This window comes from Elaeis guineensis, chromosome 5 (assembly GCF_000442705.2).
Source record: "Elaeis guineensis isolate ETL-2024a chromosome 5, EG11, whole genome shotgun sequence".
NCBI lineage: Eukaryota > Viridiplantae > Streptophyta > Magnoliopsida > Arecales > Arecaceae > Elaeis > Elaeis guineensis.
Window position 1 is genome coordinate 6,849,568 of NC_025997.2, and position 18,206 is coordinate 6,867,773.

General features: G+C 36.3%; 1 non-coding gene across 1 annotated transcript; it reads right to left on the bottom strand.

Annotated features, from left to right (window-relative positions):
* Window positions 1–1,903: 1,903 nt before the first annotated feature.
* On the bottom strand, window positions 1,904–13,922 carry LOC105044706 (uncharacterized). The gene is made up of 4 exons (XR_012141348.1): window positions 13,320–13,922; window positions 7,363–7,836; window positions 2,284–2,792; window positions 1,904–2,195 (listed from the first exon to the last, which is right to left on the bottom strand). It is a non-coding gene; the product is annotated as an uncharacterized protein (transcript).
* Between the last annotated feature and the right edge of the window lie 4,284 nt (window positions 13,923–18,206).

The window sequence follows — 18,206 nt, forward strand, 5'->3', positions numbered from 1 at the left end:
GGTTTGGTGTTGCTGGGAAGAAAGAAACGCAAGAATCTTTCCAAAGAAAAGCTCTTCAGAAGAGAGGGTGTTCTGAAATTGCTTCACCTAATTAGTAATTGGATGGCCTTTTGCAATCAAAAGTAGTTATCTGGTCTTTCAAATTGCCTACCTCTTCGTCAGAATCATCTGTCCTCAGATGTGATTGTGAGCCACAGAGTGTATTTTCTAATATCAAATTTTTTGTGTTGCTTACTACATCCATCTTCTTCTTGTCTTTCTTACAGCCTTTTGTATAATCTGTGAACTACCACTAATGTCTTTTGTTCTTGCTGAAGCTTATCTAAATCCTACTCTTGTATAGCTCTTTATATTAATAAACATTGGGTGGCTTATAGCCTCCCACATTCTCCAAATAAAAAAAAAAAATTGCGCAACCAAGCAAGTTGTTCACCCAAAATGCCTTCATTCTCATCCTGAGAGCCATGACATACAATATAACCAGATGGTTCCAACCACCTCAATACCATCCTACATGAATTCCATGGAGCATTTTTTGCATTATTACCTTATGTTTAAATGCTCTTAACAATATCTAAAAGAAATTGTAGATACGTGTTTGTTAGATGGGAGAAGTAGACAAGTTAAGGACGTGTTGTTCTGCTGATGCCAATTTGCATAAATTTTCTGGCATCATTTCTTCAGTACTAAACAGACTTGCACCATCAAGCCTCATTCCAACTATTTGATAGCTACGGTTGTAGTATATCCGCTGTAAAACAAAAGGGATCAGCAGATGTACGGTAAACTAGCAAAACACGATTTCTTCAAATTATTCCGTAGTGAATAGTGATGCTACTTAGAATAGCCAGACCAAGACTACCTGCAACACAAAAGACATCCGGACCAATTAATAAAATTTTTGCCTCTACTTTATTTTTGTTGTTATTTTTTGTTTAATTTAGTGACAGTTATTTTGCTGTAAGTTTCCATAATCTGCTAGTTGCATGAACTTCTTGTTTATTTAATTTGCATTCTCATTTGCACCATATAAAGTGCATAATACATTTGGGCTGCAGATGTCAGTGCATGTGGCAACTTGTGTGCGACACAATGGAAGTCTCAAGTGAAGCATAATTTGCTGTCAACCTCCTTGTTGAAGTTGATGGAGTCTGAATATTGTTTAAGCAAACTCATCACCCATAAAGTGGAGAGGACCATCTTTTATTTTTCCCGTTTCCCCCTCCCTTTAACTCTTTAGGTTGCAGTGGAAGAAGCACTTCCTAATGTTCTCTTGATGGAAAAAAAGGTTTCCTTTCTGGGAAGAAAGCTCAGCTATTCTAGTTTCTAAGCGTAATTCTGCGACAAACTAGAACCTGAAGAATCTGGGTGTGGACATCTCAGGACCACCAGAACTCTTTGATAAATCGAATGTCCAGGATTTTGAAGAATTTCTTATTTTAACTAAGGACCTAGACATGCTGGTGTTAGATGTGACAGATGTTAGGAAAGAAATTCGTTTTATTTCTATCAATCCACTAGCCCAGGCAACAATATAGCTTCTATCGCTGACAGTTGAGCCTAAAATCTGATTTCAAATCCATACCAAACCAGACTGCTAAAATAGCACATGATTCAGAATGCCCTATCCATCCTGCTTCCCTGCATGCTTCAACATCCACGATGTGCCGATTGAACTGTGTTTCACTTGGACATCCCAGTTCATGTGCTAACTTAAGCACCGGTTGCATGAGCAGCATCTGCATTTCAGCTAACACCTCATTACCAGATTTGGTTTTGACTACAAGTTCAAGACTTGGAGCCACGATACAGGTTAAAACATCTACCATGAATATTGACACTACGAACTAATGAAAATGGCAAGGAAACCATCATTTGAATATAGTCATTTTCATCCTTCCTGTAAAAAAGAGAAAATATTTAAATGGCTCTAGTATTTCTTTTCAATACCTTCTGCAATATGACTAAAATTGTCAATTATAAGCTTTTGGATAGGTTCCAACTTATTTTTCTATTGGCTTACCATACAAAGTAATCAAGGAACATAATCATGGCTGTCATCGGTGGTACGTATCTTAAAATCTCCACTTAAAAAGCAAGCCAAAACAATTCTACGATGGGGAAGAGAAGTTGAACTGAACACCTGTCCTTGCCTGATCATGCTCAGATTGCTTCAATATGTAACAATAGTTAATCTGAAAGGAAAAACCATTCATTAAGAATAAACATGAATCATCAGTTTTGGGCAAAATGAGCTATGTTCAGGAAGAACAAATTACTAACCTCCATACGGAACAACCTAGCGGGAATTATCAAGCCAAAACCTGCAGACTTCGAAACATCTCTATATATTTTGAAAATGAAAAATTCTTAAATTCTTGTCCTGTTAATTTAGAAAGATTCCTAGCACAGACAAACATGTGACCATGTATCCCAGATTCTCTGAACAGCTCCAAAGGCATATCAAAGGAAAGATCAGCGAATGCTGAAACAGCAAGCCCACCCCCTAAAGCACTCCTTACTGGAGAGGCATTGGAGTCATCATTGTCAAATTTACTGCGAAATAACCTTTTCAAGTCAAGGAGGCTAAATCCTCCTGATTTGTACCCCAACAATGAGGTGCCCCCCCCCAAGGTGCACACAGGAGAAGAATGATTGCCCATGTAGAGTCTATCAGGCAATGACGAGTCAAGAAATCCACTTCCCCATGGCATGATAAGATCTGCTGCAACTCCAATGTTGAGGGCAGTGTTGTGAAAACCCAATGGAAGAGCACCTCGAAGATCAAACTCCTGTTATATGATCTCAAAACACAGACATAGTTGTGTAAGGTGGAAAGCACAAAACCTCATGAAAACTTACTTAAACCTAATGCGTGTGTGTGTACATGCGCACGTTTATGATCACTTACACCCCAGTGAACAATAAATGAAACATGTAAGAGAGAAAAGCAAAAGATCTAAAAGAGCACACACCAAAATGCCTGCACATGTTAAGGAAATTTCCTTGTATATTTGTTCCTTAAAACATAATTCATCAAGAGATACTAGAAGCAATATAATAACTAAAAGCAAAAAGGTTTGCTTCCACAGTGTTAGTTGAAGTGATATAACATAAAAAATAATAAATACCAGCCGGACGGGTGAAGATCTACATGATGTAGTGATGTGCCAAGCATGTAAAAGAAAGCCTTTTCAATAAAGACTTTTTCCAATTATTTTATTCTTGCCTAAGCAACTTTGTTTCTTCAGTCACTACACAAATGAAAAAAAATCTTTCAAAGCTTTCATGGCTCATTCTGAACTCTGCAAAGCGTGAGGGCATCAACTTATGATTACATGTGGTTGACTAGGAAAGCAAATTCATTCTTAACTCACATATGCCATCTCCAGCCTCATTGATCAGGGAGATACCAATGTCATATCTGCTGATCCACAAATGAAATAACCAAAACTTAGATCTCCAAGAGTCCCTTACAGTAGTCCTTTTGTGACATCAACCAGTACCATGATTTACCATGAAAGAATCCATATTTCAGCTGTATTTCGGCATGTTTCTTTGCTGAGACACATAAAAAACTTACAAATCCTCCCACATATGATTTTTTTTTAAAAAAATAAACCTCCCTGAATATGCACATACTGTCCCATATTAGTGAACTCTATATAAAAAATTATCATTAAAATGCCATTTAACAAAAATTTCATTTTTAAAGGGCATAAATACAACAAGTATTGACTTCATTGTGCATTGGGATGTCTCTGTGTTGTAGCATAGCAGTCAACATGTGAGTATACAAAACCAGATTGGTTGGTGCTAGGTTAGCATATGGCATGATATGCATCAAATTGTTGAACATTGGAGCATATTTTAATGTAGGATAATGAAGGAAAGACCCATCAATGTTTCTCGGAGTAGGAATAGCCTTAAAATATTATGGGAAGCAGGAACAAAATAAAAGTTTATGCATGATCTATTGCTAAGCCTTCAATAATAAATACTTCTAGACTGAAAAGGAAAAAAGACTGAATTCAAACTTGAGAAAAGAAGAGAAATAAAATTGTTGATGCAAGTATTACTGAAGAAAAAATTGGTTCTCATCAAAGATTTAGTTCTTTCATCTGTTATCTAAGTTGGACCCACAGACTTATGAAAATAATACAAAGATCTCAGAAACACTCCTTACTAAGTGTAATATACTCAGTTTGAAGAGATGAAGAAAAATAAGACTGGATCATTTCAGTACGTCCAATATTTTTTGGAAAAAAATAGCATGCTCGTTTCTAACAATGCCATGTACACAGGTGCCAGTACAAGACATACAATCTCAAAGTGAGCATGGTAATATCACTTTTATATATGTCCAGGATTGGACATACCTTTTCATCAGCAAGCCTACTCATGGGCCTTGTGATTATGATATTAGGAATTTTGTCCAAAATAGAAAGGAAAAAAAACTCTGAACAATATGCTAACATGAAATCACTGCTAAAAATAGGTGGGTTTATAAAATTATAGCATTAAATACTGGAATGAGCATGCTTGAAAAGATGTTTGATAATTTTTGGATCCTTATATATAAAATATTTCATAGTTATTTCTAAACTTAATGCTGGAATATGAGTATGCCCAAAAAGACATAATATTAATTAAGATTGTTAGACAAGAGATACCATAGAGTGACTAATTTTGTTAGTTAGAATCTGTTCTATAAAATAATGGGAAGAGAGATAAAGATATTTGTAACAGAATTAGAGATGGGTAGATGACGTGGAGAGGTATATATGGAATATTATATGACAGATGCATACCTTGGAGACTCAAGGAAAAATTTTATAGAATAATAGAAAAGCCTATAATATTGTATGGCTCAAAAAGCTAGGTGATAAAGAAAGTACATGGAAACAAATTATGGCAAAAATTGAGAATGTTAAGATGGATGTGTGGTAAAACTAGAAAGCAATAAAAAATCATTTGCGATGGTACAGACGTACAATGAAGATCTAAGTAAGATCCTATTAGAAGAGGTACTTCAGTTCATGTTGAAGGTTGTAAGAAAGGATGAAGACCTAAATTAACAAGGATGATGGTTGTAAGGATATAGAGAAACTACAAATAACATTGGAGGTGGCTCTAAATAGGAATATTTCGCAAATGAGGATCCATAAAGCTGATCGCCAATTGTTGGGAAATAGCTAGACGATTATGATTTCTAAATTTAAAAAACATGTAAGTATTGGGTATGTCTGACAAATCGACCTTGAATCAAGAAAAAGATCCACAGCTGTCTCCTTGTAGAATATCCATGCGGTCAATTTTGTTTAGCATGAGGACTGGATTATTTCGAGCATAGTTGAAATATTTAGACAATCATGTCAAGGTTTTGGCGTGATGAAGTTGGCATAATGTATAGCATCTAATAGGATTAAAAAAGATTTTTTTCTCAAACCAAAGAGGAGATTTTTCACTAACAAGTTGTTTGTTTCATGTTGAATCTGTCAACAACTCAACATTATGATCTTTAAATCCATATTAGGAAACCATGATCAAGATGCAATATGTAGATTTCAGATATATAACGTGCAAGTTGTAACTAACATAAGGGCACTACTCATTGTAGTTTAAGCTCAATGTCTTTGGGACCAAACCTACATGCCATCTATTGTATCATATGGAAGAAGCTATCAGTTGTTTAGCAGGACAGGGATTATCAGACATGCAAACCTTAGATCTGATATCAGTCATTTGATTTATAGAGTTTTATTATGTTTATTTGATTTATAATATGTTTAACAAAGGTTTTGAGAATGGCTTTACATTGGTTTGTGCCTGTGCTAATTTAAGGTCCTAGGGACCATGAATTAATTGTAAGGACTATGGGCTAGGCAATGATTAAATACCCCAAGCCCATTCAAGCATAAAGAAAGGAAGATGGACTGAACTGCAAGTAACTAACTTAAAGGCAGACTACTTTAGTTAGTTCTATCTCTATCAAGCACCGAATAATATTATACATTTTTTTGTAATTTATTGTTGGTCCACAGTAGCAAAGTTGTCCAGGCCTAACCTATCAAGAAAGACAAATTAGAGGAGAACTTAGGTGGACCTAGAGACCTATCTCGCTTCTGCTCTTGCTTATTCATTAATTCTCTCACCCATCTCTCAAGAATGCAACTTGGATTTAGTGTTTACTAAAGGGATTAATAATTCTAAGGGGTTGACCTACCCTAGGAGTTTGATCATTCTAATCTAATGAGTGTGAGCATGTGAGGAAACAGAGTGAAAGAGAGAAGAAAAGAATTGCATTGACAGCATAGACTTATGTGATCTGCTAATAATTTCAAGGACCATATGGTCAGCGTAGGAGCTTATTTAGAATCTAGAAACCTAAACTCCAACATTCACCATTTAGTCCCTTTCTAATTTATTCTATTCACAGTCTTTGCATGTTTGTGTCATATATACACATAATTAGTGACTGTCTGAAAAGATCAAGACTTAGCTTTGTACTTAGCACACTGGTATGCCCACCTTGGCAATCACTAGAGTTATGGTCCATGCCATGCTTTTTGGAGCCTTTTCATGAACAACTACTGATACCTAGCTCTAGTGCATTCTAGGATAAATTCTCATTGTGTCTATTTATGTGAAACAAGTTAGAGTTCTGTGGCTTAATACAATGTCAAATTGTCAATAATATATAGTCAATTTTTATATATCAGATAACAGTTCTTAGCCATAATGACTACAATGTAAAATGGCATGTCATATGTTGGAGATGCAAATTTAACAACGCATATAACTGTCAGGCATTCAAGAGCCTAAATGTAAAAAACAATATGGTGATTGCAAGTCAAAGACTTAATATCATCAGAAGTTCAGAACTAAATCTGAAATTAGCAGGATCATTATATGACTAGCAAGAATAAAAAAGAAATCGAGTATACTATCATGCTCCAATCTTTCCAAAGCATTTTACACCATCTAATAAGAACAGAGGAACAAACCAGAACAAGAGACATAGCATAGCTGCAATCAAAATCTCAGGATTCATAAATGACCAACAATCAAATGGTTCCATACTCTTAAAAAATTTACATCCTCCCCAAAAGACAAGATAAGTTATGAACATTTACTCTACATTTTGTTTTTAACTTTTTGCTGTTTCATTGGAAAAAACATAAAAGATGAACAATAGTAAATGATTTTCAGCCTCTCACAGTAAAGGTATGAGAAATGATGAATTAAGCTTACATGTTTGAATTATGCTGACATAGCCAAGATGGTAGTTTACTAGAGCATGTATAAATACTTAAGCAAAACCCATTTTAATGAAAACTAGAAAAAGTAGGAATATATTACCTGTCGTATAAATCGTGAATCCCCACTATCAGGTCCAAGGCCACCAACTTGAGATGCAGAGAGAAAAGCATATCCACATGTTGGCCTTAGATTTGAATCTCTCTTGTCAATCTTATACGTGTATTTAAATGAGGAGAGCATCTGCCTCCTCCTTGACTCGGCTGATATATGTGATGGATCACTTAACATACGCAGTGTAAGATTGCAAGTCAAATCTTGATGTTTAGTTGATAGCAAACCAAAAGAAAGGCCTAATAAATGTTCTTTATAAGATGAAAGTTTAAACCAATCTTGGGTAAGTAGCGAAAGTCTAGCTGTTTGAGGAGTTGATAATGCTAAGAATCTGGGTAAGGACAGTCCAGCACTAATCTCTGATATTTGGTCCCAGCCATAAGCCCCAGAAGCATCCCAAATATCACCATAGCCAAACAAGTTTTTGAACTTCAGCGATCCTTCAAGCGACCAAGTTCTAGCCTACAAAGTAAATTAAACAATTCTGACATGCATAAAACAAAATGAATTACGATAAACATTTAAAAACATGACAGTATAACATGGGTAGCACTGAATATAAAGCATATGAACAACACAGGGTTTATAGATATAGAAATGTCAATTAGCAGAAAAGATTACTCAGAACAGCCTTACAGAAGAACATGCTTTTCTGAAAACAAAACAATACCTAGCTCCAGATTGGAGGGGCCAGTGAAGCTGAAGTTGGTGAAAGGAAGGATAGAGTAACTGATGCTTTGAATGCAACCAAGGCTGCAGTTGAAGAGGGTATTGTGCCAGGTAAGTTACTGTTATATGATGTGTTATGTTGGTGGCCTTGTTTTTTCAAAGAAGAAACATCGTTCTGTTCTTTGTAGGTGGTGGTGTTGCTCTTCTCTATGCATCAAAGGAGTTGGAGAAGTTGCAGACAGCTAACTTTGATCAGAAGATACATGGAGATAAGCATATGATATATATGTATGCTTGCATGACCTGATTACGTTTTGGGATGGCAAGAGTGAGTAGAGAGTGAGTAAGTGCTTCAATATCTATTATAACATCATCCTGACATAGATGTCATTATATATAAAGCCTGAAAACCAGTACTCAGGCTTCCTATATATGAACACTTAGTTGCACCTGTTGCCCACATAATTTAGTGCAACCAAAAAGGCATGTAGATATACATAGCCAAATTGCAGATATGCACACATATGATAAGCAAGTGATAAATTCATTATATCTACTTCACATGGCAACTCCCTGGATCAACTAAAGCATGCATTCACAGAACACCATTGCTTTGATTGGTGGTCTTTGTGGATGTTGACTGTTTTATGGGAAGAATTTTGCATTAAACCATCCACTTGTGTGTATCTTAATTCATATTCAGCAGATTCCCACATGTTACACACCCATTCGCCACTTTGTTCTCAACTATTCTGATTCCAGCAAACGGAGGCGGAAAAGCCGTAGTGCGCGCCCTGTATGTTCCTATGTATTTTTCTATTTTATTTTAAAGATTCATTCAGTTTTCTACTATAGCAACATGACTTTAAAAAAAGAATGAAAAAATTACCAATCAATATCTCACTGATGTTATCCTTGTCACAACCACATATGGTATGAATCAGTTATTCTATAAGGTTCAGACTTGCACAAGTTTTATGCTAAAACCATCGACGTTTTAGTAAAATAAGTCAGGCAACCTTTGGAAACACAAGATGCTGTATGCATAACAATAATAGTTGGATAAGTTTTTCTTCTGAAGGACTTCAAGCTCCATAATATTGTTTTGCAGGTACTTTTGAGTATAACAGATATTCTGCCGTAGGTCAAAGTAAGCACTAGATCAGCATTTTTTCTTTCATTTACATCATAGATCTTAAGTAACTTTGAGGCAGAAACTGTTTCTCTTTTACTTCCCTTTTCCCTTGGTTTTTCCTAAGAGCAAGCCTATAGATTCCTTGCTTTCATTACTAAAGAAACTAAAACTTGTTGAACTTCATGATAATGCTATGAAGCAACAAATATTTTGAGATGACACCAGTACTGGCATGATAATTCAGAAGAGATAATATAATATTTTTGCAGGCAGAAAAATAAAAACTAACAATCATTTCATGGTTTCAAAAATGGCATCTTCATTGACAATTCAAGAAAATGAAGAAAATTGGACCAGTTGAATGGGTTTGTTAAAGAAACAAACATGTCATTAGTAGGTGGCATGACAAACAAAATCAATGCAGGTGTCAAGCAAATAAAAACTCATATGAAGTTCCTAGAAATGCATAATTCTAACCCATAAGTTTTTCAGAATGATGATGCTGATCATAGAAGAATGTTGCCAGAAAAAAAGGAAAAAAAAAAAAAGGGAATTTTGAGAAGAACAAAGGGATGGTTTAAAGTTTAAACCCTAGTGAAATGAAACTTCTATCCAGGGTGCCACACTCACTTAAGAGTTCAGACCAGCTTTCTATGTTCTTCCTGTTCCAATTTTCTTTTTAAAATGACTAATTTAGATGATTCCAGATCTACTCACACTTCAAATAATTCAAGATTTGGACTTCTTATGCACTTCATATTGGGTGGCTACATGCTGGTCTGATAGTCAAAAGGCAAGAATCTGCAATTTTTAAAGAAAGAACCAATCAAGAGCCTATTACTCCTCATAATTATAACAGCCTTGAAAAATAAACTCCTATGAGGTACTGGGCATCTTAATATTGCTGGGTATGGTGGATCAGTGTTTGATTGTCATAGCTGCACAAGATTACAGCAATATCCCACTGGCCGTGTCCTAAGATTCTGTTTTATGATGTACATGATGGCCCCATGATTTTATCTTCTTTTTTTAATCATTTAATACATATTAATATTTTATATGTCTACGGGTTTTTACATTTGACACAATGTGATTATAGCTTGCAACTTCACTTGTTTCTTCAGAACTGCTGATGTCAGTCACAAACCCAAACAAAAAGGTAAAGACTTCACATTTAGGTTGACAGCCAGCTGTAAAAACATGAAAAACCTATAGAATGGAACTTCAATTTTTGATATGTTTGAAATTTGAATGCTTGAGGTTTGATTTCTTTATGCAACAAGCCACAATAAAGTAGGAGGACATTAAATTTGGATGTACAAAGTGGAGGGGAAAACCTAAGATAACATGGATGAAAAGTTGCAAGAAAGTATATAGAAAAGCCTGAGATATCATCAAAGCTAGATCTAAATAAGAATGCTTGGCAAATGAACATTAATAAAGGTGAACCCAATTAGTCGAGGCAAGTCTTGATGGTTATAGTTATGATCAATACTTTTTTCCAAACATGAAATTAAATAAGATTGATGAAAAGAATATTAAAGTTTAAGTGGGCAACTCAAAGTTTGAGCAAACCAGTAAATTGGATTTATTAATGCTCAAAAAAAAAAAGTACCCAAGACTCCAAAAGGTAAGGAAGGAAAAGGAAAAATAAAAATAAAACAACTAAGAAAATGCTTATACAAAACAAATTACAAATCCATGTGCAAAGTTGCCAAACATGTAAATAGACTCTATTAGTCACAAATAAACCCTCCGACTATGGTAGTTCAATTATGATTCATAGTTCTCCAAAGAAAGTGACAACAAATACACGGTTCCAACCCAAATTCTTACTTAAATCCTGTGCTTCGGCTTTGATCTGATGTTTTGGCACAGAACTAAACACAATTTTAAAACAAAAGTGGAGGGGCCTGAATTTATCTTCTAGAACATAAGAGGTCCTCCCTAAGGGAGAGACTGAAGAAAGATCAGTTATTCTTAAGAAATAATGTTGTATAAGCTTCCAAAGCAATGAACAAACATCAATCACCTTTCCTGAGGAAAGCATCTCAAGGTTGGTAAGTTCTGTCTAAGTGCTATCTAGTTTGGTTGTTATGATGCTCATAATAGTGTTAGCATACAAAAATGAGAGATAACACCAACATATGAAGAAAAATTTAGTAATTTTAAGAATAGGAAATATACTGGGGTTGCTTTAGATGGTTTGAGTCGTTCAAAAATCATGGATATCCATGTTAGATGGGCTGAGAAGTTTAAGACTCACAAATACCCACAATAAGTGTGAACGAAGTCTAGCTTTCTCATGGCTGGGTTACATGAAACACAAGTGAAGAATTCTTAATCATCCTTCCCCTCTATGCTTCCCTGCTTCTTGGTTTTATGGGACCCCAATATCATGCAACTCTGCACTATTTAGGTGCATTCTCCTGTATGTTTGTGCATATTTATGATTGACTCAATATATCAGCCATTCTAAGCGGTGGATGCACCTCAACTTCTAATTAGCTTCAACGGCAAATGACTTTTTGCCAATCTACAAATGCATTGCATTTGTAAAGGTTATTCTGTACTTGCTACAAGTCTAACCAGAAATTTTTGCAAGCACGACATGTATGATTTGAGGAAAGACCTAAGCGTTCAGGCATGTGGAATTAAGGAGAAAGAGTTTGAGAAGGTTGTTTTGAAACGTGCTGTAGCTTTTGAGAGGTAAGAAAATCGAAGAATTCACAAAACCAATTCCAAATTGAAATAGTACGAGGAAGCATGTCGCTATGCTTTTGGTTTCTTCAACATGACCCATGTGCACAATGCATAACAAGTTGGCTCCAATTAAATTTTCTTTCAAGGTAACACAGAAGCAAGAAGTAATACTAGACATATCAAGGATCATGCTGATTTACAGTTAACCAGCAAATCACCTATAATTGGTTAAGCTCTAGATGTCAGGAGGATTACTAATTCCATTTTAAGGTTTGAAAAAACAACCATAATGCAGTAAATACCATTATGTACCATGCCATACTTCCCCATATCAACTTCCCGATACCACTGAGTACCTCATGCATGAAAACTGGGGAGTGTTTCCAAAGAATTGTAAACAAGAGAACATGCTAGTAAGTTTCCAACACCATCAAAAAAGTCATTTTTCTCAGCTTGAAAGTAAAAAGCCACAAAACATGAAAAATTGCCAAAAAAGAAAAAAATGGGTGATAGCTCAAAATAATACTAAAAAAAGGCACATACAAGGCAGGCTTGAGATGGTTATGAAAAGACTTCTTCATGACCATAACTTTTCTTGGTCTCCAGCTACCATATATGCATATACCATCCACACAGCTAGAATTGGTTGAGAAGAGGATGCAGAGGAATGGAAAAGGTGATTCCCCATGTTCCTAAGATTTAATAATCATGGGATCCAAGGCCATTTCTTATAGCTTCTACTTCTTTCTCCCCTGACGATCTCACTTTGGTCATCTCAAAACCATGTAGGGGACACCATATAGAAGTAAAAAGATAGCCAGGCCTCTTGTTTGCTGCAAGTTTTCTGCAAGTTCAGGATGATGAGAATTTGGGGCTAAAAATGCTACAAGTATGTGGTTTAAACATATGTGTTACAAACACTTTTCCTTCTAATTTTACTGATATAGGGTGAAAGCAGGCACAAGCATCGCATGTGGGCTTTTCAATACCCCTCTAAGGCCAAGGCACCTGTCCCTTGTTGAGGTGAACCATCTTACAGAACCTAATATAACAAACCCCTCTAAACTTCGGCATCATCATAATAATTTCCACCTCCACTAATGAGCTCTACATTCTCAATAATCCAAAAAGATATTGTCAAAACATTTGATACATTTCCTGAGCAGTTTTCAACCAATAATTCTTCGAAAACCTCCCATTTTGTTCTATGTATATACGATACCAATGTAGGAACACGAATAATGGGACATTTCCTCATAACCAAAATGTAAACCCACTTCAAGAAATCTAGTCGGCTCTCTGTCAAATTTACAGAACTGCTCAAATCAATTAACTCATTTTCATTCATAACAATAATAATAATAACACAAGAAAACCTAAAAAGAAACGCATAACATCCTCTCGACTTTGGATGGAAGCAGGGAGGCCGGATTTTTACCTCCGGCTTAGAGAAGACGCAAATATCGCCAGCGACGGCATTCTTGGCCTCGACGACCTCGATGACGACATCCGCCGTGCCCGGGAGATCGGGTGGCCCAGCATCGAGAGTGATGGAAACGGACTCGAAGATGCCGAGCCGCCGGAGGCGCTCGTTGGCGGCCGCGGCGGCCCGGAGGAGACCCCCGAGCGTGACCGCGGACCGGAAGGCCGGGAGCACCTCGGCCTCGATCAGGGAGGCCCTCGTCCTGGCGTTTCCCTTGACGAAGACGCCGTGACCCGGACGCGCGCCGGCCAGATGGAGTTCCGCCGGCTGACCAGATCGTCCAGGTTCTTGATCTCCTGCGACGTATCCCCTCTTCCCTCCTCCTCCTCCTCATCCTCATCGCCGTCGTCATCATCGCCGTCGTCGTCTTCTTCCTCTGCTCCGATTTCTTCCCAATTCACATCTTCTGCTATTTCTTTTTCTTGGTCGCTGCGAGGAACTGCCGCTGGTGTTGCCATTAAATGAGGATCAAGAAGGAAGCGAAAACTGAACGTGCGGACTAACTGACACTAATTTCTACCTCGTTAATTCGGCAACTACATTGCCGACTACGATCCGGCGCTCGAACTCACCGACAGTATCGCAGCGTTTAACATCCCACGGTGCTTGGGGATGCGCTCAGAATCATGGTACGTTTGGATCGGCGGCTCTTCATGGAATCGCACCGAAATCTAGTTAAGAAATTTAGAGGTATTTGACTGGGAGAGAGCTGGAGTCTGTAATCCAAATTAGAAAGGGTGGCTCCATTTTAATTACTTAGTTGTATGAATTTTTATTTCATTTTAATTTTAAAATAAAATAAAAATAATTTAATTTATTTAAAATTTAATATTTATTTTTTAAAAAATTTAAATTTTTATTTCGATTTTGATTTCCATGAATCAAATATTTTAAAAAATTTGATCATTCTAATTTATTTTAATTTTTATTTTGATACATTTCAATTTCAGATTCTACTTCTCTCCAACCAAACATTATTCTATCAGGATACTCTTATTTGCATCACAGAAGAAGGTTGCTCCTTTAGCATATCAGCCAGCTAGTTGGCTTAGTTGGCACAGCAAAGTGGGAATTTGAAATTATGAGATTTCATGAGCTCTTGAGACAAGGTAAATGGGTGGCTTGGTCTGGTAGTTTGATACCTGTAATGAATTAATGATTGCTCCTTACCTTATCAACAAAAGCATCCATGACCCTGATGGACTTTGTGCTTCTCCAGGTGGTAGGTTGTATATGTACTCCCCAAATCAATCTACAAATTTTCTTGCTCAGATGGAGAAGGTGAGATACTTGAAGAGATGGGTTTTTCAAGCTTCATGAGTGGTAGTATCTCAGTCATCATTCTTTTTCTGGCACATGTCATGGACCCCTCTGCTTTTGGAGAGAACTCATCCTTCATTTAGTTGCTAGGCATATATTTATTCTCAACCAGCTTATTTGAGATTTCCACCAAAAAAAAAAAAAAAGGGCTGAGTTCGCTCAGTCTAGAAACAGAGTGAAAGGACCAAGGAAAGGTGAGAGGTCAAAAAGAATTTGATAAGCCATTCAAAGCATCGATATCATGGGATTCAGATAAGACATCATGCAGCACCATATAGTGTCAACCAAATGTTTCTTTGTACGACTAAGCAATTCATAGCATTGTATCATGGGATTAAGAAAACGCATCATGCAATACCATATAGTCCCAGCCAAATCTTTCTTTGTTCGACACCGCTGACATGAGGATCCTAAATAGCAACCAATCCAGCAACAACATGTCACCTTATTAGATCAAAAAAGCAACATTATTGTTTTATAAACTTGGGATCATCTGTGGTATATATTTGTATTGTATATGACTATATAACCTTGGATAGTTGCCATATCATCCATCTCAAAATAGATGATTATCACAATATGCTGCATTGAGCACCCAATATTGCAGCCCTCATATTTTCGAGAGTCACAATTATTACGGTCCGGTTAGCCAGGCTCATAAGGTCATACCGGCTCAGAGATGCGCCCTATGGCCACGTGGGCGTCGGATGATCTTATCCGCCTACAAGTATTGTCCGCTTTGAGTGTACCCGCACGATTTATTCTTCGGAGCCACATTTCTGTTGAAATTGAGTTTGAGACAAGAGCAGCTTCAGCTACTGATTTTCTATGATGAAAAGAAGAACTATACAACACAAAGAAAAATACAGACGAAGGAGAACTAAAACAAAGAAGAGCTTATCTTTTTATTTCCCCCACACAGTACACTATATGCAGGCCTATTTATAGACTTATAAAACTCATCGTGGGATAGTGACATGATCATTATACAGGATAAGTAGTTAAAACAGAATCCATTATTGTAGCTAGATTACTGACTCGTTCAAACAGAAGACTATTAATAGAAGAGCCCAAACACTCGGCATTTAACTTGCATCAATTTCCAACACTCCTCCTTGATGTATAATTATTGACACCAAGTAATTCACGAAAGTGGGAGAACTTCTCATAGGATAAAGCCTTGGTCATAATGTCAGCAACTTGATTGTTCGTCGAGCAGTGGTGCATATTTACTAATCCTTTCGCTATAATATTTCTAATAAAGTGATGTCGAATTCCAATATGGTTCGTTCGTCCATGAAACGTAGGGTTCTTTGTCATTGATATTGTTGATTTATTATCACAAAAAATGGTAATAGCATCAAGTTGAGTCTGATGAAGATCTTCAAGAATCCTTCGAATCCATATTGCTTGACACGCCGTAGATGTAGTTGCTATATATTCTGCTTCTGAAGATGATAAGGCTGTCGTGGCTTGCTTTTTGGATGTCCAAGAGATGGCTCCTGATCCAAGAGTGAAATAATAACCTGATGTACTTTTCCTATCATCCAAAGAACCTGTCCAATTACTATCTGTAAAACCAGTAAGCTTGAAGTCAATAATTGAAAAATACCAAATCCCAAAATTAATGGTGCCATGGATGTATCTCAGAATGCATTTTGCTGCTCCCAAATGATGCTTTGATGGGTTGTGCATGAACCTTGAAACTAAACAAACAGCAAACATAACATCTGGTCGAGTATGAGTCAAATACATCAATCCTCCAATTAGTTTTCTAAAATATGTTGCATCAACCTTGCCAGTTCCATCTTCTAGACATAACTTTTCTCTTGCATTTATTGGTATATCGCAACTTTTATAATTTTTCATATTAAATTTCTTTAATAGACCATATGCATACTTTTCTTGAGAAAAAAAAATTTCATTCTTTGTTTGCTTGATTTCAAGACCAGAAAGTAATGTAAGAGGCCCAGATCAGTCATTTCAAATTCATTCATCATCCTCACCTTAAACTCTTCAATAAGAGAGTATGAGGATCCAGTATAAATCATGTCATCAACATATAAAGACACAATAAGAATGTTTTTGTCTTTCACCTTAATGTAGAGAGTTGGTTCATTTATACTTCTATAAAAATTATTTTTCAAAAAATAGGCATCTATTCTACTATACCATACCCTTGGAGCTTGCTTTAATCCATATAGTGCTTTTCATAGCTTGTACACCTTCTCCTCCATGACTTGAACTGTAAATCCTTGTGACTGTTTGACAAATAAAGTTTCTTCCAACACACCATTAAGAAATATCGATTTAATATCAAATTGGTAAACTAACCATTTTATCTATGCAGCTAGAGCTAATTCAACTCTTATTGTTTCAATTCTAGCAACGGGAGAATAGGTTTCAAAGAAATCAATACCTTCTTGCTGTGCATACCCCTTTGCCATGAGCCGTGCTTTATGCTTTTGTATATTGCCATCGGCATTGTACTTATTCTTGAAGACCCATTTCAAGCCTATTGTATTCTTCCCTTCTGGTAAGTCTACTAGCTCCCATGTGTTGTTTCTTTCAATTGCTGCAATTTCACTTTCCATAGCTTGCTTCCATTCTTTTATTTGAATTGCCTCCTCAAAACATGATGGTTCTATTGCTACAAAGGCATAGTTACATGATTCCTATATTTCCTTTAAAGACCTTACCTTCTTTGGAGGAAATTTAGAACTAGATGGCTCACAAACAACTTCCTGTGTTCTCCACAGAGAAGTAATAGGAATCACATGTTCTTTCCTAGTGATTGATGAAGTGTGTGGTTGCTCCATATCCATAAATTTTGAAGGAACCTGTTCAACTTCACTGAAGCAATAACATCCATTCTCATCAAATATTACATCCCTGCTCATAATAAATTTCTTAGTAATAGGATCAAGTAAGCGATAAGCTTTAGTTTGTTCACTGTATCCAATAAACATACATTTTAAACTTTTCTCATCAAGTTTATGCCTAGTTTCAGAGTTCACATGAGCATACGCAAGAGAGCCAAAGATTCTTAAATGGCTAACTTGAGGTTTCCGTTCACACCAAGCTTCATATAGAGTATAATTTTGAATAGCCTTTGTAAGAGATCGATTTAGTAAATATACTGAGATTGCCACAGCTACTACCGAAAAGATAGTTTGAAAGACTTTTAGCCTTAATCATGCTTCTTGCTATTTCAACTATTGTTTGATTCTTTCTTTCGGCCACACCATTCTGTTTCGATGTGTAGCTTGTTGTTAACTGCCTGTATATTTTATTTTCTTTTTCAAAAGACTGAAACTCATTAAATAAAAATTCTCCCCCACGATCTGTCCTCAAGATCTTTAATGTAGTATCTAGATTATTTTTCAATATATGCCTTGATATTAAAAACTTAGAGAAAGTTTCATGCTTAAATCTTAAAAAATATACCCAACTCATCCTGCTGAAGTAATCTACAAATAAGAGAAAATACTTATTTTCATTCAATGTTGGAGTTTGCATAGG